This window comes from Phocoena sinus, chromosome 10 (genome assembly GCF_008692025.1).
Source record: "Phocoena sinus isolate mPhoSin1 chromosome 10, mPhoSin1.pri, whole genome shotgun sequence".
Classification (NCBI taxonomy): domain Eukaryota; kingdom Metazoa; phylum Chordata; class Mammalia; order Artiodactyla; family Phocoenidae; genus Phocoena; species Phocoena sinus.
The window spans coordinates 84,882,995-84,910,958 of NC_045772.1; the positions used below are offsets into that span (position 1 = coordinate 84,882,995).

General features: G+C 37.5%; 2 pseudogenes; one reads left to right on the forward strand and one right to left on the reverse strand.

Moving 5' to 3' along the window:
- The first annotated feature begins 3,478 nt into the window (after window positions 1–3,478).
- The window catches only part of LOC116761220, a 72,813-nt pseudogene continuing 48,327 nt past the window's right edge, over window positions 3,479–27,964 (forward strand).
- LOC116761409 lies at window positions 26,725–26,816 on the reverse strand (annotated as a pseudogene).

A 27,964-nucleotide genomic window follows, 5' to 3' on the forward strand; every position in this document is an offset into this window, starting at 1 on the left:
TGCCAATCCTTGATGTTCCTTGACTTGTAGATGGATCACTTCAATCTCTGCCTCCATTTTCACATGGCTTTCTTCCCTGAGGCCTTCTATGTCTTCTTGTCTGTCTCTTATAAAGGCCCACCCTAATCCAGGGTAATCTCCTCTCAAGATCAATTACATCTGCAAAAGCCCTTATATTACCAAATAAGGTAATATGGCAAGGTTTCTGGTAGACATATTGTTTGGGAGTGGGAGAAAGGGGACAACATTCAACTCAAGAGACCCCAAAACAAGTAAATGACATTTCAGGGTAAACCAGCTAGCATGAGAACAAAATAGAGTATTCAGAAGAAATTTGGTAGAACCTGGGCAGTACAAGGTGAGAGGAATTCAGCTTAGACCTGAATGGAGACCTGCCTCTTGGAAATACTAAGGGTTTTCAACATTTATTTAGTGAAGAGGAATTAGAGATTGATATTAAAAAACTCAGTATCACAGGTAATTTGCTAAAAACCATTCTAATAAACCCTATAGAGTTCAATTTTGGTCACTGTTAACAAATCATTTTTATTATCTTCAAAATTCCCCCATTTACTCAGCTTTCCCAATCCCAGCACAGAGATTATTGTAATATAAATAATGACAAGAATATGGTGCTCATAATCATAACTAGATAAGCAGAACAATTCTGGGGAAAGCTGCCTTATTCAAGCTTTTTCTGTCTACATGTGGTACATGCTACCCAGTGACATCTGGAAACAGCCTGACGTCTTCTGTAGTCAAAAAATTTTAACTTTCATCTTTAAGAATCTCTTAATTGCCAGGCAGTAAACCGGGAGAGTTTTTTATTAAGACTTTATTTGTTAGAGAAGTTTTAGATGCATAGCAAAATTGAGGGGAAGGTACAGAGATTTCCCATAAGTCCCCTGCCCCCATACATGCAATAGCTTCCCCCATTATCAACATCTCCCACCAGACTGGTACATTTTTTCACAATTGATGAGCCTACATTGACACATCATAATCACCCAAAGTCCATAGTTTACATTACTGTTCACTCTGGGTGTTGAACATTCTATGGGTTTGGACAACTGTCTAATGACACATATCATTATGATATCACACAGAGTATTTTCACTGTCCTAAACATCCTGTGTGCTCCACGTATTCATCCCTCCCCACCAATCCCCAGCAACCACTGATCTTTTTACTGACTCCCTAGTCTTGCCTTGAGAGTTTGTTTTTAATATTTTATATAATTCTCACAGCCACACTATAATGTAGTTTCATCTATTCTTTTTATAATTGACAAAGTCAGAATATAAACCTGTATCTTTCTGACAAATAAACCCATGCTGTTCCCTTGATAGGTTGCCTCTCAATCCTTCCTATGAGGTTGAAGAATACATATTGAATATGGGAAACCATTCTTGTTATGAGGTTCCATCATTCATTCGCCAACCATGTTCTCCTTCTTCTCATCCTTGAAACGTGTAGCACAGGGCTATATACTTAGTGTGCTTTGTATAAATTGGTCACAACTTGCTGAGTGCAAAGTGAAAGGTCCTGCAATACACCTGGCCTAATTAGACAGAACCCAATTCATTAGGCAGTACTAAGAAACTAGTTATGAACTTCTGCAAATGTCTGGGAAGTTCAATTAGATAGAATGATGAAATTTCACATTAAATACCTCCAGTCTGGTCAAACAACCTTCAAGGGCTGAAACTTCTGACTCAGAAAAGCATCTCTTCCTAAAAATGCAAGGAAAGTAACAAGAAGACAGCTGTGTTGATTCAGTTGAAGGAACAAGGCCATGCTGTTTCGAATACCATTTAAAGGTAGACCATATGAAACTCAGTATTTATACATTGCAATGCAGATTTTGTGGTTAAAAAAAAAAAAAAGTACCATGATCCTTTGAATTTAACAGATTATTCTCCACCCATCCAACAAAATAATGTTTTAAACTAACTCTTGGTCATTCAAAGGTAGTTTATCCCATGTACCTAGACCCTTTGCTTCTCCTCCTCCTAATTAGTCACGATGATAACTATGAGCTTCCTATTGAAAAGCAGAAGGGACAAGGAAATAGACATGAAACTCAAACCAAATAATTTGGATACTAATTGGAAGTTCATAGGAAAAGTTTGGTAGAGAAAACAACTACAACCACAAAATAAAATATTGATTGAAAGTTGTTTTTTGGAAATTCCCCGATGTTTGGTATCTGTGGTCTAACTGGAGGATTATTTCATTTTTGTTCTTGCTAACCATAGCAAAGAGTAACATCAGGGACTTCCACTATTGGGTATATCTCAAAATTTTGAAAGTCTGTAATAAAATCTAAAGAATTTTATTTCTGTCCTGTTTTAGCTACAAAAGTATAGGCATGATATGATAAAATTATTCCATAGAATAATGGTTAAGAGTTTTGCCTTCTATAACTTTTCATGAACCCAATCAGCTGTATTCCTAAACCAGGGATTGCTAGAATTTGGAAAGAGTTGTGCAGGTTTTTACTATATTTATTTTAATATGTTTGCAATGGAATTTCCAGGGAATTGGAAGAAAGTTACCATATAGCAGGGAGTTGTGAAGTTGTGTCACGCATCAGCATAACTAAGGGATCTTTGGTTCCCAAGGCCAATGGTAGAAGTAGGAGAGCTGGAAGTGAGTGCAGAGCACAGTGTAATGGGGCAGGAGAGCAGACTTTAGCTCCTGACTCTGAGAGCCACCTGCCTACACTGGTTTTCAGAGAAGGTGGGAGATGGAGCCTAGTGACAAAAACTAGCCCATGGCCCACGTGACTGAAAATAAGTTCTTTGGTTCTCTTGAGTTGTCAAGAACACCCGACCTATGCTCATTTATCCATTCATTCAGCAAGTATATATTGGTCCCATACTTTATATTTGTATTAGGACAGCTTCTCCAGGTTGTTGTGGCCTCTTATAGTCACTAAAATGTAGTAATCAAGATCATTAGAGGTGTATTGGATAACAAATGCCTAGGAACATAGTAAATATCTATCAATGGCAGGTTAGTTAGATTACCATCAATGTATACAATGGAATACTATAAAGTAGCCTTTAAAAGACAATATAAAAAATATTCAACATGAGGGAAATTTTATGACATGTTGCTAAGCAAAATTTAAAACTATATTAAAATATAATCTCATTTAAAATATAGGTACTATATAAACACATACATTTTTAAATACTGAAAAGCTATAACCAAATTCTAACAATATTTTTCCTTGGGATGGTAGAGTTACAGAATATTTTTACATTCTAAACATTTGTGATAGAATAATGCCTCTTCATCCTCCCACCCCCAAAGATGTCCGTGTCCTAATCCTGGAAATTTGTGAATATGTTACCTTATGTGGAAAGAGGGATTTTGCAGATGTGATTAAGGTAAATATCTTGAGATGAGGTTATTCTGGACTATCTGGGTGGGCCCAATGTAATCATGAGGATCCTTATAAGACGGAGGCATGTGGACTGGAGTCAGAAAAGATGTGATGACAGAAGCAGACATTGCAGTGACGAGGCAAGGAGGTAAGGAATGCAGGCAGTCTCTAGAAGCTGAAAAAGACAAGGAACAAATTCTCCCCTAGAACCTCCAGAAAAAACACAGTCCTTGATTTAGATTTTGTAAGACCCATTTTGGACTTCTGACCTCCAAAACTATTAACAGAATAAATTTGTGTCATTTTAAGCCACTGTTTGCAGTAATTTGTTACAGCAGCAATGATAAACCTATACACATTCTAAACGAATTTTATATTTTTTTAACAAAATATCAGTAAGTTTTAAAAGTATATCCCAAGTGGCTTTAATTGCCATTTGTCTCATTATTGCCAAGGTAGAGCTTATAGTACCTCACAACAAGCTATTCAAAAAGTCCTTAAAACTGCCAGCTCTCTACATGGATGGCCCTAGAGACTGTCATACAGAGTGCAGTAAGTCAGAAAGAGAAAAACAAATATCATGTATTAACACATATATGTGGAATCTGAAAAAACTGGTATAGACGATCTTATTTACCAAGCAGAAATAGAGACAGAGACGTAGAGAACAAATGCATGGATACCAAGCAGAAAGGGGTGGGGGGGGGATGAATTGAGAGATTGGTATTGACATATATACACTATTGATACTATGTATAAAATAGACAAATAATGAGAACCTACTGTATAGCACAGGGAACTCTACTCAGTGCTCCGCGGTGACCTAAATGGGAAGGAAATCCCAAAAAGAGGGGATATATGTATATGTATAGCTGATTCACTTTGCTGTACAGTAGAAACTAACACCACATTGTAAAGCAACTATACTCCAATAAAAATTTAAAAAAACAAAAAACTCCCAGCTCTCTAAACCTACCACTGGAACTATGGTATGTACTAGGTCCTATGATGTAAACTTCTACAGCTTATTCCCCCTGTGGCACGCTTAATTTATTCATAATTGTACTAGATGAAAGGGTACCAAGAAATAGAAATCTTGGCATGAATATTAAGGCGATCACCAAGAGCCTTGTATATTATTCCATGACATGCCTATTTCCTTTCTGTCCACACTCTACCCCATCACCTCTACCCCCAGTCCCATAGTTCTGGTAACTACTTTAATAGTATATTTTCTGCCACTGTAACTGTCTGCCACTCTAACTGTTGTTGCTGTTCTTTTCTGTTTTGTTTTGTATGCGGGAGTAGTTTTTATAAGTCCAAGTGTCTTTTGCTTTGCAATTAGACATCTTTACCTAATCTATGTTGTCTTCCTCTTTATACTTTAAATACAAATTCTTATCCCATAAATCAATTCTATACACAAATTCAACGTATTTATAGAAGGTAAAATTTTGTCCTTAAGGAGCTGACAATCTACTACAGAACCCCAAAAAGGACATATGGTAAGGTAGACATAAGCATAGGTTCCATTTCACAACCTAATCCTAGGAAATTTGAGAAGATAAAAAATGATAACTGAGCTCTACAGAGACTGAGAAGTATGAATAAATCTAATTTGGTAAAATAGAGTTGGAACAATTCTTGAATTTTTGCTACCACCGATTATAACACAACTAACACTAGTTCAGAACCTCATAGTTTAAGACACACTGTCTCATCTAGCATTCTCTCAACTGCCTTGTGAGGTAAGTGTCATTATCCTTATTGAACACCTATGAAAAAACAGCAAATAAGTTAAATGAGCTGATGAAGGAAGCACAATTGTAGCTAAGTAAAGATCTTCCATCACCTAATTTGCCCATTGCCACACTACTTCCTAGGAAGAGAAACACAATTTAAATGAATCATTAGAAATGACACTGTGACTTAAGAACAAATATATCATATCTCTAGAAAAACAGTCACTGAAAAAAAAATGGTATTCAGCTACTCACCAATAAACATCATAGCCATCTGAAAAAACTATCTAAAAGTGAGCCACAGAAAACTATATTCAGTAATATTAAATTTTTTTAATTTATTTATTTTATTTATTTATTTTTGGCTGCATTGGGTCTTTTTTGCTGCACGCAGGATTTCTCTAGTTGTGGTGAGTGGGGGCTACTCTTAGTTGCAGTGCACGAGTTTTCATTGCAGTGACTTATCTTGTTGCAGAGCACGGTCTCTGGGTGCACGGGCTTCAACAGTTGTGGCTCGTGGGCTCTAGAGTGCAGGCTCAGTAGTTGTGGCGCACAGGCTTAGTTGCTCCACGGCATGTGGGATCTTCCCAGACCGGGGCTTGAACCCATGTCCCCTGTATTGGCAGGCAGATTCTTAACCACTGTGCCACCAAGGAAGTCCAGTAATAATAAATTTAATTAACTAACCAAATTGCAACAGTTTTCCCAGTGAAAGTTAAAACAAAAATGACCAAAAAATAAAGCTGAACTATTTTCAACAATTATTTTGAATCAGATGTTATTACTGCCACCTCCAATCTTCACCCCAACTATTCCCAAATCCCAAAATGAGAGACAAGACCAGCACTGAAAAAAGATGGGTAACTCAACAATGAAAAGCTGAAAGCACTTCCTCTAAGACTGGGAACAAGACAAGCATGCCACTCTCACCAATTCTATTCAACACAGTACTGCAAATCCTAGCCACAGCAATCAGACAAGAAAAGGAATATAAATTGGAAATGAGGAAGTAAAACTTCTGTTCACAGGTCACTGTTGGCAGATGACATGGTACTATACATACAAAATCCTAAAGACACCACAAAAAAACTACTAGAAATCATCAGTGAATTCAGTAAAGTTGCAGGATACAAAATTAATACACAGAAATCTGTTGCGTGTCTATACACTAACAATGAATGATCAGAAGGAGAACTTAAGAAAATAATCCCCTTTAGAATCACATCAAAATAAAATAAATCTAAATAAGGGGGTAGAAGGCCTGTATTCAGAAAACTATAGACACTGATGAAAGAAACTGAAGACAACATAAACAGATGGAAAGATATACTATGCTTATGAATTGGAAGAATTAATATTGTTAAAATGACCATACTACCAAAGGCAATCTACAGATTCAATGCAATCCCTATCAAAACACCAATGGCATTTTTCACAGAACTAGAGCAAATAACTTTAAATTTTGTATGGAAACACAAAGACCCCTAATAGCCAAGACAATCTGGAGAAAGAAGAACAAAGCTGGAGGTATTATGTGCCCTGATTTCAAACCATACGACAAAGCTAGAGTAATCAAATCACTATGATACTGACACAAAAACAGACACACAGATCAATGGAACAGAATAGAGAGCCCAGAAATGAATCCACACTTATATGGGAAGTTAATCTATGACAAAGGAGGCAAGACTATACAATGAGGAAAAAACAGCCTCTTCAATAAATGGTGCTGGGAAAACTGGACAGCTACATGCAAAAGAACCAAACTGGACTACTCTCTCACACCGTGCACAAAAGTAAACTCAAAGTGGATTCAAGACTTAAATGTAAGACCTGAAACCATAAAACTTCTAGAAGAAAACACAGGCATTACAATCTTTGACAAGGGTCTTAGCAATACTTTTTTGGATATGTCTCCTCAGGCAAGGGAAACAAAAGCAAAAATAAACAAATGCAACCACGTCAAACTAAAAGTTTTTGCACAGCAAAGGGAACCATCAACAGATCACAAAGGCCACATACTGAATGGGAGAAAGTATCTGCAAACAATATATCTGATAAGGGGGTAATATCCAAATTACACAAAGAATACACACAACTCAATATAAAAAAAAATCAACCAACCCAATTCAAAAATAAGCAGAGAATCTGAATAGACATTTTTCCAAAGAAGGCATACAGATAGACAATAGGCACATGAAAAGATACTCAGCATCACTAATCATCAGGGAAACGCGAATCAAAACCACAGCGAGATATCACCTCACACCTATCAGAAAAGCTACTATCAAGAAGGCAACAAATAGGGCTTCTCTGGTGGCGCAGTGGTTGAGAGTCCGCCTGCCGATGCAGGGGACACGGGTTCGTGCCCCAGTCCGGGAAGATCCCACATGCCGCGGAGATCCGACATGCCGCGGAGCAGCTGTGCCCACGAGCCATGGCCACTGAGCCTGCGCGTCCGGAGCCTGTGCTCCGCAACGGGAGAGGCCACAACAGTGAGAGGCCCGCGTACAGCAAAAAGAAAAAAAAACAAAATTAAAAAAAAAAAAGGCAACAAATAACAAGTGTTGGTGAGGATGTGGAGAAAAATGAACCCTCATGCACTGTCAGTGGGAATGTAAATTGGTGCAGCCACTATAAATAACAGTATGAGAGATGCCTCAAAAATTAAAAATAGGACTACCATATGATCCAGCAATTCCACTCCTGGGTTTTCAATCAGAAGAAGACAAAAACCCTACTTAGGAAAAGATATACACACTCCTATGTTCAGTTCAGCGATATTTACAATAGCCAGGATATGGAAGCAATCTAAATGCCCATCAATAGATGAAAGGGTAAAGAAGATGCAAGATATACCCCCCCACACACACACACATATATATATATACACGCATATGTACATACATACATATATACAATTATTACTCAGCCAAAAGGAAAGAATGAAATCTTGCCATTTGCGACAACATGGATGGACCTGGAGGGTATTATGCTAAGTGAAATAAGTCAAACAGAGAAAGACAAATTCTGTTTGATTTCACTTATATATGGAATCTAAAAAACAAAACAAGTGAAAAATACAACAAAACAGAAACAGGGTTATAGATACAGAGAACAAACAGGTGGTTCCCAGGGGGCAGGGGAGAGAGGAGGAAAACAGGTGAAGGAGATTAAGAGGTATAAACTTCCAGTTGCAAAATAAATGAGTCACAGGTATGAAATGTACAGTGTGGGGAATATGGTCAATAATTATGTAATATCTTTGTATGGTGACATTGTAACTATACTTATAATGGTGATCATTTTGAAATGTATAGAAATACCCAATTACTATGTTGTGTAACAGGAACTAACATAGTGTCATAGGACAAACGTATTTCAAAAACGAAGAAACAAACAAACTCATAAAAAAGGAGGTCAGATTTGTGGTTACCAGAGGTGGGGGGTAGGGAGAAGGGGAACTGGATGAAGGTGGTCCACACGTAGAAGCTTCCAGTTATAAGATAAAATTACTAGGGATACACTGTACAACATGATACATATAATTAACACTGCTGTATGTTATATGTGAAATTTGTTAAGAGAGTAAATCTTAAGAGTTCTCATCACAAAATATTTTTTCTCTTTTCTTTGTTTTTTTATCTGTATATGCATGATGGATGTTCACTAAACTTATTGTGATAACCATTTCATGATGTATGTAAGTCAAATCATCACGCTGCACACCTTAAACTGGTACAGTGCCGTATGTCCGTTACCTCTCAATAAAATTAGAATAATTAATCAATTAATTAATGTTTTACAAGTGAAAAAAGAGATGGTCAAAAACTTGTTTTGCAGCTTTTAGTCCCTCACCCATATCAAGGTTATATTAAGAAAAAATTATGCAAAATTTGGAATTACAGCAAGAGGATTACTCTGTGCCCTTTCAAAGTTATATGGAAGCATGGCCGATCAAGTCCACCTACAGGTTACCTGATGCTCTACAATAGAAGTCAGCAAACTTCTTCTGTAAAGGGCCACACATAAATATTAGGGGCCTTGTGAGCCATATATGGTCTCTGCGTCATCCATTGCCGTGTGAAAGCAGCCACATGCAATATGCAAAAGAATGGCCTTAGCTGTGCTGCAATAAAACTTTGTGAGTAAGAATTGGCCTGGCTTCCTTGGGCCTACAGGCTGTACTTTGCCTACCTCTGCTCTACAGAAAGGTAACATTTTCTTCACTATAGCTTGGGGCCCAGAACCTGTGAAATTAGATATTAACTGGTAGAAGACTGGTAAGTCACAAATTACTTTTTGTCCAGGAGAGATGCAAATGATTTCTACCTGTAGAAAAAATAACCCCCAAGGGTACCATTTCACTGCTCTGCAGGACATTAGCCAGTTTTGTATCTAACTTTTGTATCTGATTCTTCCTTTCACCAACTATGTTATACTTATGTACTTCAGCATCCCTAACTCCAATCGACCCATCCTTCCTCTTCATTGCTCATTTATGAGAAACATAAATCTTTGACTTGTGCTCATTGCATATTTGTACAAGAATTATGCTTTTAACTTCGGAAAAGTATCTTTGACAGGTCTAAGAGGGTAAGAACATGGAGGACGACTTCTTCGGAGAAAGCTAGCTTGTGAGTGCCCCACCTGCCTCCTTGGAGGAAGGTACATAAGCTTGCTCCTCCCCTCGCACCTTACAAGGCTTGAGGTGCATCTCCTGCAGGGTGGGAGATACCCTGGGCTGGGCTGGTGTTGCCTCATTCCCGTAAATTCTAAAGGGCAAGTGACTATGGCTTGCTGGCTTCTCTGCTGTGCAAGTAAAGAGACTTGGCAGCACTGCGGGTGCCCTAGGCATCCAAGGTTTGTCTGGGTAAAGAATATGTGAGTGTCTCCTCCTTTCTAGACGTGGGCCATGCAATAGGGAACCAGACTGGAGTTGTCTTAGATTCAGCCAAGAGAGCCTGCTGGAAGGGCAAGGCCTCACCACATACCAAGGGGTTAAGGAGGGAGTGAGCAAGGAACCAGCCAGAGTCAAGTGCTGGAGCATGGGGTCCCCAAAGAACTCACAGAAAGCACCCTAAGAGAAAGAAACCCAGAGAAGACTAACACTACCCAACAATAGCATCAGTCAAGTGAACCCTTTTTTGCTCCCTTTGGTACCTAATTTTCCTGCTACAATTCCAAGAAGGTCCAAAAAATCAGCCTATAGAGGAGGCATAAAATCTCTATGCAGGGAAATAGAAAAGAAGCTGGCCATGTTTTTCTAACTACAGGCAGCCAGCTCTCAGACATAAGCTGGGATAGAGAGAAACCTTTCGGTGAAATGGCACATTTTGAGTATTACGGTGATACAAGCATATTCATTACTAAACTGAGAATACAGTGATTAGAGCAACCTTTATTACCAAGAGTGACCAGAAGGAAGGTCTTTTTTTTATTATTTTAATTTCTTTTTTGGCTGCATTTGGTCTTCATTGCTGTGCGTGGGCTTCCTCTAGTTGTGGCGAGCGGGGGCTACTCTTCGTTGCGGTGCACGGGCTTCTCATTGCAGTGGCTTCTCTTGTTGTGAAGCACGGACTCTAGGCGTGCAGGTTTCAGTAGTTGTGGCATGTGGGCTCAGTAGTTGTGGTCTGCGGGCTCTAGAGTGCAGGCTCAGTAGTCGTGGTGCACGGGCTCTAAGGTACACGGGCTTCAGTAGTTATGGAGCATGGGCTTAGTTGTTCCACGGCATGTGGGATCTTCCCGGACCAGGGATTGATCCCGTGTCCCCTGCATCGGTAGGCGGATTCTTATCCACTGAGCCACCAGGGAAGTCCCAGAAGGAAAGTCTTGAAAGTCTCCATAAAGGGCAAGTTTGTGAAGCAATGAGGAAAAGGAACAGGGTGGTTTTCTGATGACAGCCCCCTGCCCCAGTGAGAGAGGAAGGTGAAAATCTAGCTTCCCCAAGGGGGAAAAATACTAAGTACTAAGAGACTTTCTCATTTGGAAGGCACTTTGCTGTGCCTGGAATTCAGAGAATTTAGCCCATATAAATCAATAAGGAAAGGGGACAACCCAAAAACATGACAAGTTCTGAGTGACCGACCGCATTTTGTGCTGGAAATTGCATCTGAGGTTTTTCTCTTTACTGAAGAAAATTTTCTCAACCATATTTTAATTAGTTTAATCATTCACACAGTTCTTAAAAATTCATTTTAAACCTAAATTAGTGATCTTTTCAAATAATTAAGTACATATGCCATCCAGGAGGCCATTTTATAACTTAAATTTGCTTGATTTTCTAGTAAGATATATAGACCAGTGATTCTCAACTAAAGGAGATTTTGCTACTCGGGGGACATCTGGCAATATCTGGAGACACAATTGGTTGTCACAACTGGGGTGATACTATTAGCATCTACTGGATAAAGGTCAGGATGCTTCTAAACATTCTACAATGGACAGGGCAGCCTTCCGCAACAAAGCATTATCTGGCACAAAATGTCTATGGAGCTGAGGAGAAACCCTAATATAAACTGATTTTCAGAGAGAGGCTATGTTTAATTGTTTTAAAGCATAAAAACAAAATACAGCCATACCCTCCTGTAAGTTGTAGATTATAATATGAGCTTAAATAAAATTTTAGAGTCTTAAATTTTTCAGTCTGAATCTAATTTTTTTTAAGTTTCATTTCAGGCTGGTTTCATTGAAGGTGTATGCTTATATTCTCAAGTTTTTGTTAAGTAAATATGTTACAAACATCCCATTGTTTATCTGGATCTAATCCTTGGTTTTCTTTATCTAACCCATTTTTATCCTCTACTGTTCTGAGAATTTAAATGCTGCCAACTGCATAAGTGCTTCTCACATGTTCATCACATGCTTATTTTTCAAGCAACTTCTCAGAGAAGATGTTCCCGTACAGATACTCTCCTTTCCACTGTTTACTGCCTTTCTACATAAATAACAGATTGCAGTAGTGATATCACAGGATCTGGTAGGGGAAAAAAACACCAATAATAATGTTTTTCTTTTCAGTCAATCTATTAGCAGTACATGTGCCCTTCCCATGAGCCATTTTTGCTACCCATTACCAGAGCTACCAACCGTCGAAAAAAATCTTTGCTTTTAAAAATAACTCCCTTCAGAATCCTGTCTGTCATTTATTAGGTTGGAAAACTGGTTTTTGGGTTTGATATATGGATTTAGATTTTTGTCTTCCAATGTTTGTGATGAGAGACAAACTCATTATGGTCTCTGGTACTTTGTCACATTCTCAGATTTCACAGAATTGAGAATGAACAGTGGTATTGATATATTATATATATATTATGTATATAATATGTATGAGATAGATAAGTAGATAGATAGATAGATAGATAAAGCTAGGGAAAGCGCTCAGATTTTAATTCCCAAATTTTAAATCCCCTTTATTTTAAAACCTAGTTGTATATAAGGAAAAATAATTCTATTTTTTCTGACATCTACAATTAATTCAAGCCATAAAATCACGGCTATCCAGAAGACTGTGGAGCATATTTTTATCAATCTAAATCTATTTCTTGAAATCTGAATGTTTGAGTTGGACCTCTTACTCGAAAAGATTCAAGTTCCCTTCTAAAAAGGGCATATGGTCCAATTCTGCTGAGCAACATAAATAATTTCCTAAGGCAAGACTTGCCTTAAAGGTCAACTAGACAATGTCTAGGGTTAAAGTCCTCTTTTGGGAAGGGTGGGCTGACCAGCAGGCAGCCTTGTTCACCTTTTTCCTCTCCTCACACCTGTAATTATCAACCTCCTCTCTCTCTCCTTCCTCTACCTTCCCTCTGGTCCCTCCCAAGATTTATTTTATTGATGGAATTATTTTTTAACTCTTGATTGCATTTATTCCATACTCATGCAAATTAGTTTTGTATTCTGCCGAATGATTTTCACCCAAAACTCCAAGCTCGTAGAGGCTGCTATTGTTCAGAGTGGGAAGGGTTTGGTCCTTTAGTAAGAGCCATAAAGCTGAGATGAATAGCAAGAAACAGATACAGATAATGAAACACTTCCACTCACCCAGGATTCATCAACTGCTTCTATTTCTGCTGTTGGCATATGCCTTGCTACTCATCCGCTATAGATTGCAAAGCAAGACGTTGCATTTCTATACTCCAGTTTTTCTTAACATTTAGAGATTTTGAGTCTTGTGTAGAAGGAACGCTGTTTAATTAAATCATTTGTATCTAGTCTCATATGTTGTATGTGAAATCTCTCTCACCCTTCCAACTCCTATTTTCTGTTCAGAGTTACTTATGATTGATTAGTGCTCACTTGCCTTTTTATTTATAGGCATTGGCTTTCCATTTAATATTTCTTAGTGCACTTATTTTTTTAACTGCTGCTGCTTTGATTTTTTGGCATATACACTACTGCCTTCTGGACTGTGCTAAGCTTTGACAAGACTGAAGAGGAGGCCCGACGGAATTTGTCTAGTACAGCTAGCACTACACTCAAAATAACTTTTCCTTAAAAAAATCTATTTTTACTGGTTCAAGTCTCGTCTAATCTTTCAATCATAAGGTTGAACCTTGCATTTTGTTTTAAAGTACAAGGGGTAACATTGAAGACGTTAATAAATAGGGAAAAAAATCACTTTGACCTCTGTACATTTAACATGGGTTAATTTGATAAAATTAAATCTGTTGTTTGATTCTTCTGTGCTAATCAGCTTTGTAGGCCAAAAATATCAAACACTTGGTCTTTTCCAGTAAAATAGCTTATAGTGAAGATCTTTTTTTCCCTTTGCCAGTTCTGTAACTTCATACATGACACGGAGCACTATTTCCAATCATAAATGAATATTCATGCAAGAGATTATCTAGCTTGTCCTAAGATGGTTTCTAATAGAACTTGTTCTAACACAACTGCCTGTCCAGCGTGCGTTACCTACGATTCATGCTAACTTAGCACCATCTAAGTTACTTGCTTTTTAGGAAAATAGGATTAACAAAGGAAATTGAAATTATTAGGAGATCAGGAGGAAAACAGTTTAACTGGTCCAAGTTTGCTTGTGGCTGACTGGAGCACTCCATCATCTCCTGATGGGCTCTGGAATCACTATGTTCTTTGAAGCTTTATGGGAAATTAATAATAAAATGAAATGGGAAGTGGCAAAACAAAACTGATTCAAGAAAAATAACTCATTATCTGTAGCTTCCCATGACTCTGGAAGATTGTAACTACTGATTCAAGAGACAGAAGAATTTTATTTTATCTTATTTCATTTTTGAGTAGTGAATAAATGTACCTGGTTACAAATTAAAACAAAATTTAAAACAACGCAGTGAAAGGTCTCCCTCCCAGTCCTGCTTCTATCTGCCCTATTCGCCACCTGCCAGTCCCAAAGGTAACCAAATGTATTAGTTTCTGGTGTGTCTCTTCGGAGTTTCTTTATGCAGTTATAATCAAATGTAAATTTATATTCATATTCTTCCCATTATTTTATACAAAATACAGAATATTATATACATCATTCCAGATCTTTTTTATTTTACTACTCAATACATCTGGAAGAATTTTCCGTTTGCATACATAGAGAACTTTTTCATTTTTTAGAGCTACCTTGTATTGCATTGTAGGGAATGGGCCAAAAATTATTTTTAAATCAGTTCCCTATTAATGGACACTGAGGTTATTTTCAACTTGTTGCTATAATAAACAAGGTTACACAAATAAGCTTGTATGTAAGTCATTCTCTTTGTGTGCAGCTTTATCTGTAGGATAAATTCCCAGAAATGAAATTGCTGGGTTCAAGGGAAATGCATTTATAATTTTAATAGATAATGCCACACTGCATTTTATAGGGATGGTACCATTTCAAACTGATAGGTGAAAACTGCTTTTTGGTATAGGTTTAATTAACATTTATCTTATTATGAGTGATCTGAATACATTTAACATTTTTAAAGGGCCAGTTGTATTTCTTTTCTTGTGAAGTACGAGATCTGTTCATATTATGTGTCCACTTTTTTTTTTTTTTTTTTTTTTTTGCGGTACTCGGGCCTCTCACTGTTGTGGCCTCTCCCGTTGCGGAGCACAGGCTCCAGACGCACAGGCTCAGCGGCCATGGCTCACGGGCCCAGCTGCTCCGCGGCATGTGGGATCTTCCCGGACCGGGGCACGAACCCGTGTCCCCTGCATCGGCAGGCAGATTCTCAACCACTGCGCCACCAGGGAAGCCCTATGTGTCCACTTTTAAAAAAACACATCACCGTTTTCTTACCACCCTCTAGAAGCTCTGTATACATTATGGAGATTAACTTTTTACCTATAGTAAGAATTGCAGATTATTTTTGCTGATGTGTTATTCGTATTTTGATAGTTTTTACTCTTCAGAAGTTTTTACTGTATTAATAAATATATATTTTTTAATGTGGTCAAAGTTATGTCTCTTCTTTTATGACTTCTAAATTCTTAGTCACAGTTAGAAACCCTTCTTTATGCCAAAGCTAGAACTAATTCACCCATGTATTTTCTTCTACTACTTTTATGATTTCATATTTTATATTGAAATATTTAATACATTTGGAGTTCAGCATGGTGTATAGTATGAGCTATGGATCAAATTTTATCAACTTTATCTTTCCCAATAAACTTATTATCCTAATACCAATATCATTCAATGAAATTTATTCATCTTTTCCCCACTGAACAGGTGCCACATAAATTAAATAAATAAATAAATAAATGCATTTGTAATATTTAGTCAACAATTGCTGGCTTGAGCTAAGTATTCCAACAATATTATCATATACCATTTTTTCAATTCTCTCTTCCTTGAAACAGAAACAGAAATTAACAGCTCAATTTAAAACAGAGTTGACTTTGGCCCAATCTATAATGTATAAAGGAAATCACTAAATTCACAGGAATACTTCTTTAATACTTCTTAGCAATAGGTTTGTGAAGGTCACTCTAAAAGAACTATTATCAGAGATGACCATTAAAAAGTATGTCATAATAGGGCTTCCCTGGTGGCGCAGTGGTTGCGAGTCTGCCTGCCGATGCAGGGGATGTGGGTTCGTGCCCCGGTCCGGGAAGATCCCACATAACACGGGGCGGCTGGGCCCGTGAGCCATGGCCGCTGAGCCTGCGCATGCAGAGCCTGTGCTCCGCGACGGGAGAGGCCACAGCAGTGAGAGGCCCGCGTACTGCAAGAAAAATTAAAAAAAAATAATAAAATAAAAAAAAAAAAAAAAAAAAAAGTATGTCATAATAACAGACAGTAGCCATTAAGTGCCTATTACTAACTGGATAATTGATTAGGCAATATTGTATATTTTATGTCATTTAATTCTCACAGTAATCCTACAAAGCTTATCATATCCATTGTGTAATTTAAAAATAACTGAGGCTCAGTAAGTACACAGCAGAGCCAGGAATGGAATTTAGGTCTGCCTTCCTCCCAAACTCATGCTCTAGAATATACAGAGATTCATCCTCTCTCTATGTATATATATACATAGATAGAGAAATAGATATACACATATATATGTATATACACACACATATACATATAAACATATATAATACTTATATGGTTTATAAATATATGCTATATAATTATTTATGTTCCTATATACATTACACAGGCAAACTGTGATAAAAATACCTAATATTTATTGAGTGCTCGTATGTGCCAGGCATTGTTAACTACTTTGCATATTTAACTCAAGTGGTCCTCATTTAAAAATTCTTCTATTAACTCCACTTTCCAGATGGAGAAACTGAGGCGAAGGAAAGTTAATTTGCCCAAAACTCACACAAAATAAGGGGTAGAACCAGAATTTGAACTCAGATAACATGGCTCAGTGTCTCGTTCTTCCCCACTTAACTATACCATCTCTGTACACATGTTTAGCAATAAACATCGTGAATAGGTTAAAGTTGATCCTATATCAATAAATCTTCAATTAACCAGAATGCCCCAGGACTGGGGCCAATAGAATATTTGGTCTCCCAAGCCTTATATGGATATTCCAGTCTTCCTACAAGCTCTTTTTCTTTTTTTTAGCATCTTGCCCGAGTAAACAGAGAATACAGAAAATAATATGACCTTCCTTTGTAATTAAATACCCTGCAGGAATATCCAGTCATCATCAAAACCATAATAGGAACATTCATTTGTCTCCTCCTCTCTAGGCCTTTCCTCTTACAGCCACTCTGCCAGCAGCCGCCTCCACCACACTCCAGCCCAACTTTGGACACACCCTTGTGACAGCCCTTGACACTTAACTTCACGCCCTTGTTTCCTGCCAATCTCCCCGCTTTTCCTCTCATGCCCACCTCCACTCCCATCCCCACCCCGACTTCCATTTAAAGGTACTGACTTACTCTTACTTATATCCAGACCCAAGCCTGGTACAGAAGAGTGCTCATGAGTATTTGTTTTATTAAATAACAACTTAGATGATCTCCCTCTTCCCCTTTCAGCACTTCACCTTGCTTCCTGGAACGCCTTGGAACCTTCTCCTTCCAAACAGCCCCCAGCCCCATCTTTAGCCCTGTGTCTTCAAGTTGCCCACCACCAAACCCCTACTCAGGCAGTGTCTTGTGATGAGATTATTCTGTGCTTCAAATTGTTCTTTCTTCATTTAATAAGATTCTTAGCGCTCTGATCTTAGCCAAACAGCCCTGAGGGAAAGCAAATCAGCTGAAACTGTAATGGACACTAAACAGCCCAAAGTGCTGGGTTCTCCAAATGAAATCTATTTTTAAAAAGGCAAAGCTAAACTGACAAAATGAACTACTAATAAAGCATTGAAGCTGCTTTGGCAGAGGAGGAAGACACCTTCCTGAGGCTCCTTAAATACCACCTACACAGCTACCCCTTCTTCACACATCCATTATGAACTCAGGTGTATGTACAAAATGTAACAAAAAGGAACCCAAACCCCAAACCATACTTTAAACATTTGCGTTGTATCTGTCATTGCTACATTCTCCATTTTCCTAATACCCTCTTTTTATTTTAAAGCCAAATGCAGAAGTTTTCCAGCTAATTCAGGGTTCAGATTACAATCAATTTTAAGTATAACTATTTATCATCCAATCTCACTACTTCCTTTTTAGTTTATGAAACCCCACTGAGAATTTTACCAACCTACACAGACTGACTTTTAGCTAATTGCATTTTTATTTCATTGAAAACATAGAAAGAGCTGAAAAAATCATTAATTCCTATACATAAAAATTTTTATGGCATATTAAATCACTGTGGCAATCCATTTGATTCCCCATATTAACAGACTAAAAAATTAAATCATATTATCTTCTCAACAGATTCAAAAAAGCATTGACAAATCTTACATACATTTCTCATACAAACATTCAGCACACTACGAACAGAATGGAACTTTCAAAACCTGGCAAAAAATATCTACAAAAGACCTATGGCTAACATCACACCTGATGGTTGTATTAGTTCTTTAGGGCTGCCATAACAAAATACTACAGACTGAGTGGCTTATACAACAGAAATGTATTTTGTAACAGTTCAGGAAACTAGGTTGGAGGCTAGAAGATCCAGGTATGGGCAGGATTGATTTCATTCTGAGGCCTCTCTGTTTGACTTGTAGATGGCACTTTTTCTGTCTTATCGCAGTCCTTCCTCTGTACTTATGCATATTTGTGTCCTAATCTCTTCTTCGAAAGACACTAGTCATACTGGACTAGGGGCCACCCATATAACCTCAATTTATTTTAACTGCCTCATTAAAGGCCCTATCTCCAAATACAGTCACATTCTGGAATGCTGGGGGTTAAGACTTCAACATATAGATTTTGGGAGAACACAATTCAGCCAATAGCAACAGTAAAAGACAAAGCTTTCCCTTAAGATCAGGACAAGGCAAAGATAGCTATTCTCACTACTCTACTCAACATTGTACTGGAGGGTCTAGTCATTTCAGTAAGGCAAGAAAAAAGTAAAAGGTATCCAGATAGAAAAAGAAGAAATAAAACTGTCTGTACTCACAGGAAACATGAGGATCATCTCTATAGAAAATACAGTGAAATCTTCTACTCTCCAAAAGAGACATACAGGTGGCCAAGAGGCACATGAAAAGATGCTCAACATCACTAATTATTAGAGAAATGCAAATCAAAACCACAGTGAGGTATCACCTCACACCGATTAGAATGGGCATCATCAGAAAATCTACAAACAACAAATGCTGGAGAGGGTGTGGAGAAAAGGGAACCCTCTTGCACTGCTGGTGGGAATGTAAATCGATACAGCCACTATGGAGAACAGTATGGACGTTCCTTAAAAAGCTAAAAATAGAATTACCATATGACCCAGCAATCCCACTACTGGGCATATACCCAGAGAAAACCATAATTCAAAAACACACATGCACTCCAATGTTCATTGCAGCACTATTTACAATAGCCAGGACATGGAATCAACCTAAGTGTCCATCAACAGATGAATGGATAAAGAAGATGTGGTACACATATACACTGGACTATTACTCAGCTATAAAAAGGAACAAAATTGGGTCATCTGTAGAGACACGGATGGACCTAGAGTCTGTTACACAAAGTGAAGTAAGTCAGAAAGAGAAAAACAAATATCATATATTAATGCATATATGTGGAATCTAGAAAAATGGTACAGATAAACCAGTTTGCAAGGCAGAAATAGAGACACAGATGTAGAGAACAAACGTATGGACACCAAGGGAGGGAACACGGGGCAGGGGGGTGGGGGATGAACTGGGAGATTGGGATTGACATATATACACTAATATGTACAAAATAGCTAACTAATAAGAACCTGCTGTATAGCACAGGAAACTCCATTTCGCTGTACAGTAGAAACTAACACAACATTGGAAAACAACTATACCTCAACAACAACAAAGAATAAAAATTAGAAAGAAATCTTCTAAAGGTAGCTGTCAGAACTAATAAATGAGTTAGCAAAGTTTTAAGATAAAAGGTCAAAATACAAAAGTCAGATGAATTTCTATATACTGCCAATGAACAATCAAAAAATAAAAATTTTTAAATACCCTTTACAAGAGCATCAAAAACCATGAAATACTTGAGGAAAAATCTCATAAAATATGTGCTAAATCTGTACAATGAAAAAAAAAAACATTGCTAAAAGAAATTAAAGAAGACCTAATATTGTTAGGATGTCAACTCCTCCCAAATTGATCTGTAGATTCAACTCAATCCCAATTAAAATCTCAGCAGGCTTTTCCGTTGAAATTGGCAAACTGATTCTGGAAATGCAAAGGGCCTATAGCCATAATAACTTGAAAAGGAAGAAGACAGTTGATGAACTAAGTCTATCTGATTTCAAGATTTATTATAAAAATACACAACTATCTTTATTGAGTAAAAATACTCAAACCAATAAAATGGAGCAAAGAGACCATAAATTTTTCTACCCATATGTGAAAAGCTGACTTTTTAGAAAGATGCAAAGGCAAATCAGTGGAGAAAGGATTATCTTTTCAGTAAATGGTACCATTTTCAACAAACAATTAAGACATGAACTTCAATGCATACCTCACACCATATACAGAGATGAACTCAAAATAGATCACAGACCTAAATGTAAGATCAAAAACTATAAAACTTCTAAAAAACATAAATTAGAATCTTTGTGACTTTGGAGTAGGCATCAATTTCTTAGAAATGATGAAAAATATGGATATGTATATCCATAAAAAGAAAAATTAATAAATTGGAATTTATGAAAAATCAACAGTCTGTGCCTCAAAAGACACATTGAAGAGAATGAAAAGCCAGGCCACACACGGGAAGAAAATATTTTTAAATCTCATAGCCAACAAAGAACATGTATCCAATGAACTCTCAAAACTCAATATAAAGAAAACAACCCCATTAGTAAGTGGGCAAATGATTTAGACATTTCATCGAAAAAGATATACCGATGACAAATAAGTACAGAAAGATGAGCAATATCATTAGTCTTTAGAAAAAATGCAAATTAAATCCAGTTAGGTACCACCACACATTGATTACAAGAGCTAAATTTAAAACCCTGACCATACCAAGTATTAATGAAGATTTAGAAGAACTAAAAGTCATTTACATTGCTAGCTGGAACATAAAATGGTATGTGCACTTTGGAAAACAGTTTGGCAGGTTCTTAAAAGGTTAAGCATACACCTAGCATACAATCCAGCCATTCTACCCCTAGGTATCTACCCAAGAGAAATGATAGTACATGTTCATGTAAACACTTTGAATGACTGTTCATACAGCTTTATTTGTAACAGCCATAAGCTAAAAATTATCAAATGTCCATTAATAAGTGAATAAAGAAACAAATGATGGTATACCCATATAATGAAATATAACTCAACCATATAAAGGAATGAATTGTTGATACAGACAACAACATAAGTGAATCTCAAAATAATTATGCTAAGTGAAAGAAATCATAATAAAAAAATAACTATATAATTCCATTTATATAAAGCTCTAGAAAATGCCAGCTAATCTATAGTGACAGAAAGCAGGTCAGTGGTTGTCTGAAGGGGGCTAGAGGGAGAAATTATCCAGAGGCACAAGGAAAATTTGGACATGGATTTGTTCACTGTCTTGACTGCAGTGATTATTTCACAGATGTATATATACATATGTATATTATATACATATATATACACACACACACATAAAATATACAAACTTAAGTGCAGTTTATTGTATGTCATTTATACCTCAATTAAGCAACTGAAAACAATTCATAGGAAATATCTCACTGCCCAGATATTTCCAAAGTCAAATTTTCACTAAAATTCACGCTGCCTCTGTTTACGCTGTTCTCCCAGATTAGGAAGCTATCTCCTCTCTTACTCTTACCCCCATCATTCCACCTCTGTTTACTGAAATCCTTCTTGCTCTCCAAAGTCTAATTCAAGCTCAAATAAAATGCCATCTTCTCCACAAAGCTGTTCCCAGTATTCCATGTCAACATGAGCTGCTCCGTCTTTATAACCTCCTCTGTTTATTTCATGTTGCCTTAGTAATCTAGTTAACTTGTACATACTCATCAGCTCCACTACACTGACAGCTCCTTGAGAGAGGCAGGCTGTTAAATTTTCTTAAAATCTATCTATGGCCTAGAAGAGGTTTTGACTGTAGAAGTTCTCCGTAACGGCTTCAAGGGTGGACAGACTCATGGGAGGAAGGAGCAGAAGATAACATATTCCATTCCCTTAGCTCAAGTTTTCTTCTGGAAGGCAACTTCAATTCTAATCATCCAATCGGTGCAGATGTGCTAAATGGCGCTCATGCATTATCTATACAAGGAGCTCATTTTGAACATGTCTCCCTGGAGATAACCTCTTAACCCAAAGGAGCTATTCTTGCGGTAGACATTTCAGACATTCTGGAAGGCTCGTGGGGAAAATAGCATTAAGAAAAACAAGACCTTACAATGCCCATGCAGGATCCCAGGCTGGCAGCCCGCCCTCAGAACACTGGTGCAGTAAATGACGCTCACCAGCTGAGCCAGTAGATTTTTTCAAGGCTCCTCAATGATCTCTAGGGAATAGCTATGAGATTTGAAGAATCTGACTTTCTCCTCTATGTTACCTGAAAATGAGAGATTTCTGTTACATTAGTTAGTCTTTACAGATGGAGAAACCGAGGGACAGAGGGGTCCGGAGGTCACAAAATAGTTTAGAGGCAAAACAAATTATTAAGTATTTCTCCGGAGCCCAGGTCAAAATCCCTTACAGGGTCTTTTAGATCACGTTGCTTTAATATTTCATTAAACACTGGGAAAATACTTGACATCCTACCAACATTGTTGTGCACTAAAATATATAGTAACAGAATGCTAACAGTTTGGGGACACAGATGACTTATCTGGATAAAATAGAGGGTCCAATAATATTTTCATCAGTGGCTTAAGAGCTATTTTTTTTATAAGCTGATCTAACCTACTCCGAAAGAAATGGAATATGTGTTTCATGTATTAGCAGCTAAACAGCCTGCAAAGGACTGTGGGAAGGACCTTTGAGGTTGAAGTTAAGAAATATCAACTCTTTGACCACTCATAAACCCTGAGAGTATAATAAATTATGCACTTTATGAGACTGTAAAATCCATGAGTGTAAGAACTGTGTCTTGCTTCTTGATATATTCCCATTTATTTGTTTATTTATCAAATATTTTCTGTGCAAATAATGAGGAAAGATTATTTTGCACTCGGGACATGGTAACAATGAGATAGACGAAGTTCCTTCTCTGAAAGAGCTTACATCGTAGTGGGAGGAGACAGCCAATCAAACAATCCACATAACAGAGGATGATAAATGCTCTGTGGAGAATTAAAATAGGACAAAGTACTTGATAGTTACCAGTTGGTCACAAGATTGGGTATTCAAGAGAGATATCTGGAGAGGCAACATCTAGGCTGAGAAGTGAATGATGAGAAGCGAGACACTCAAAGAGCCAAGAAAGCACCTTCCAGGTAGAAGGAACAGCCTGCCAAGGCATAAAGGAGGTTGGCATGTTCCAAGAAAAGAAATAATATAATGTAGATGGAGCCTGGGGGTGGAAGAAAGGAGTGACGGGTGATGAGGAAGAAGAAGCAGTCAGGGCACAGCCAAGGAGGGTTTGTGAGACAGAGGAAGGAGCCTGGGTTTTATTCTAAGCTTGACAGGAAGTTAGCAGAGGGTTTGGGGCATTGGAGTCACATGATCTGGTTATTTTTAAAAGAGCCCTCTGGTTACTGCATGGAGATTGGGGTGTGGGGAAGGCAAGAGTGGAAGGAAGAAAACTAGTTAGGATAGTATCACAGTAGTACAGGAAAGAATGAATAGTGACTTGGACTAGAGTGGTAATATTAGCAATAAAGAAAAATGGATGGGTTCAAGATGTTTTGTAGGTAAAACTGACAAGACGTGATGCTAGCTAAGTCAGATGCTGAATTTGTGGGAAAGGATTAAAAGGTAATGCCTAGATTTTTAGCTTGACTAACTAGGTTACTAGGACTTAATATGTGCTAATCACTGGGGTGGGGTCCACAAGTGTACCTTTTTAACAAGCACCCTGGCTGATTTCTATGTATGTAAAAGTTTGATCACCACTGACTTAAAAATGGGGATAACTACCACGTTGACATGGTACCTAGGCACATTAAATAGCATAAAAGATGAGGTGATGTAAACACTCCCAGCCCAGGGCCAATGTGGTTACAAAAAAAAAAAAGTAATGCACAGGTGTATTTGTTTATGATTTTGTTTCTGCACAGCTGAATTTCCTATGAAAATATTCAGTAAGAATAAGCCTTCAAGTATCTAGAAGCTGATTATCAGCAGTGTTAAGGATAACAAACCTGTTTGCTTATTAATTACTAAGTAACTGGAAGGAAATTATATTTTAAACTTTTGTGAGTTCTTAGCTTTTTCTATTTATATGACTTATCGGTGTGACTACAGACATTGGATGACAGATTCCGGGGCAGGTCTTCACACTAAAGGTACAAAATTATATGTGAGAATTATAGTACCATCCTCAAGGAGTTTTTGTGAGAACTAAATGAGACAACACGGAAAAAGCACCCAGCCCACTGCCTGGAGCACTGCAGAAACTCAACAAATGGTGAGATGTTATTACCATTCTTCAATTAAATAAGATGCACCTATGAAAAAATATAAAATGAAGAGGCAAAGCTTCTAAGATTTCTACTGTTTTAAAAAGATATTCTAACTAACTCAGTTTTGTTTCTTTTTATGGCTGAGTAATATTCCATTGTATATATATACCACATCTTCTTTATCCATTCATCTGTCAGTGGACACTTAGGTTGCTTCCATGTCCTGGCTATTGTAAACAGAGCTGCAATGAACATTGCGGTGCATGTCTCTTTTTGAATTATGGTTTTCTCAGGGTATATGCCCAGTAGTGGGATTGCTGGGTCATATGGTAGTTCTACTTTTAGTTTTTTAAGGAACCTCCATACTGTATCGACATATATAGACTACCGAATGTAAAATAGTTGGCTGGTGGGAAGCAGTAGCATAGCACAGGGATATCGGCTCGGTGCTTTGCAATGACCTAGAGGGGTGGGATAGGGAGGATGGGAGGGAGGCTCAAGAGGGAGGGATATGGAACATGTGTATGCATATGGCTGATTTGTTTTGTTGTGCAACAGAAACTAGTACAGTACTGTGAAGCAAGTATACTCCAATAAAGATCTATTTTAAAAAAAGGATATTCTAAACTAAGCTTCAACTGTCTGGGGACACATACTATCTGGGTTTTACCTCTCCCCTTTATTATTGGCACAGATAATAAAGAGCCAACCACCATTCTTCATGAAGACTGCCCTCCAGGAAATAAAGCTAATAACTCGCCCTCCAGAGAATACAGCTATGGAATGGAAATTGACCCCTTTGTTGGTCCTCACTCCAGATCCTTCCTTGATCTCTTCTCCCCAAGATGGTGTGGCCATCTCTTCAGGCATGTGATTTGATCAGTCTCTTTTCTCCACCCAGAAGATGTCAACCTGCCTCTCTCTCATTATGTATCGATCATAAGGGAAAAAACGTGAATTTCCAGGTATTTTCCAGAAAGTTAACCTCCAACTCTTCATTATAACCTAACTTTCAATGATAATATTTTAGGAGGCTTACCTAAAGGATGAGTCATCTGTCTACTTCTCAAAACATTCTGAAGTTTATCCTTAATGAAACTAGGCACTCAAAGAGCTACCCACCTGGACATTTTGGCCCCTTGTAGAGGTGCTTTTGTGTCACATTTCTCCAGTGTCACACCACAATGCATGACTGAGTATCAGTGGTACCACCATGAGCATGCTCAAGCCTACCACATCCTGTGATGTCACTTGTACAAGGACTCACAGAAGACAGTTTTCTCTCAGGCCCTTAGCAACTGGGTGCTCAAGAAACAATCTTGAGAAAGAAAAACGAGGCCGAAGGAATCAGGCTCCCTGACTTCAGACTATATTACAAAACTACAGTAATCAAGACAGTATGGTACTGGCACAAAAATAGAAATATAGATCAATGGAACAAGATAGAAAGCCCACAGCTAAACCCACACACATATGGTCACCTTATCTTTTTTTTTTTTTTTTTTTTAAAGTAAAGGGTTTTTTTATTATGTGTAACACAAAGTTATTTAAGTCAATAAATTTTTAAGGAATTTCACACATTCTGATTCTTTCCACTGCCAATCATCTTAGTTCCTCCAAACTCATAAATCTTCAAGATAAAATAGCCCTTTCAAAAAGAAGTTATCATGTGAGTCAGCCCACAATTCTTTTAGTTAGGCTTCTTTGATCTCCAATCAAATATGGACACACTTCAAAATTCTTCACCTGTAATCTTTAGGATCCAATTTCCTCAAGTGATTTACTTTAGGACCATGTTTAGGGTCAGGAGATGGATCTGCCTGGTTCTGAATTTGACACCCTCTAAAAATGTATTAGGTTCAAATCATATTCACTCCTAAGCCATCACACCCTAGAACAGTACAGATCATTGGGATATGCCAATACCTAAGATAAAAAGTTCGTTAGGTTTTTCATAGTTTACTTGGCAGCTCTGTCTTGTAGTTCTTTCCCACAGATCTAACAGGTAGTTCTATGAGTAAAGGAAACCACACAGTTAATCTATGAGGCGGGTCACCTTATCTTTAATAAAGGAGGCAAGAATATACACTGGAGAAAAGACAGCCTCTTCAATAAGTGGTGCTGGGAAAAATGGACAGCTACACATAAGAGAATGAAATTAGGACACTCCCTAACAACATACACAAAAATAAACTCAAAATGGATTAAAGACCTAAATGTAAGGCCAGACACTATAAAACTCTTACAGGAAAACATAGGCAGAACACTCTATGACATAAATCACAGCAAAATCCTTTTTGACCCAACTCCTAGAGTAATGGCAATAAAATAAAAAATAAACAAATGGGACCTAATGAAACTTAAAAGCTTTTGCACAGCAAAGGAAACCATAAACAAGACGAAAAGACAACCCTCAGAATGGGAGAAAATATTTGCAAACAAAGCAACTGATAAAGGATTAATCTCCAAAATATACAAGCAGCTCATGCAGTTCAATATCAAAAAAACAAACAACCCAATCCAAAAATGGGCAGAAGACTTAAATAGACATTTCTCCAAAGAAGATATACAGATTGCCAACAAACACATGAAAGGATGCTCAACATCACTAATCATTAGAGAATTGCAAATCAAAACTACAATAAGGTATCACCTCACACGAGTCAGAATGGCCATCATCAAAAAATCTACAAACAATAAATGCTGGAGAGGGTGTGGAGGAAAGGGAACCCTCCTACACTATTGGTGGGAATTTAAATTGATACAGCCACTATGGAGAACAGTATGGAGGTTCCTTTAAAAACTACAAATAAAACTGCCATATGACCCAGCAATCCCACTACTGGGCATATACCCTGAGAAAACCATAATTCAAAAAGAATCATGTACCAAAATGTTCATTGCAGCACTATTTACAATAGCCAGGACATGAAACCAACCTAAGTGTCCATCAACAGATGAATGGATAAAGAAGATGTGGCACATATATACAATGAATATTACTCAGCCATAAAAAGAAATGAAAATGAGTGATTTGTAGTGAGGTGGATGGACCTAGAGTTTGTCATACAGTGAAGTAAGTCAGAAAGAGAAAAACAAATACTGGATGTTAACACCTATATATGGAATCTAAAAAAAAAAAAAAGTGGTTCTTACGAACCTAGGTGCAGGACAGAAATAAAGACACAGATGTAGAGAATGGACTTGAAG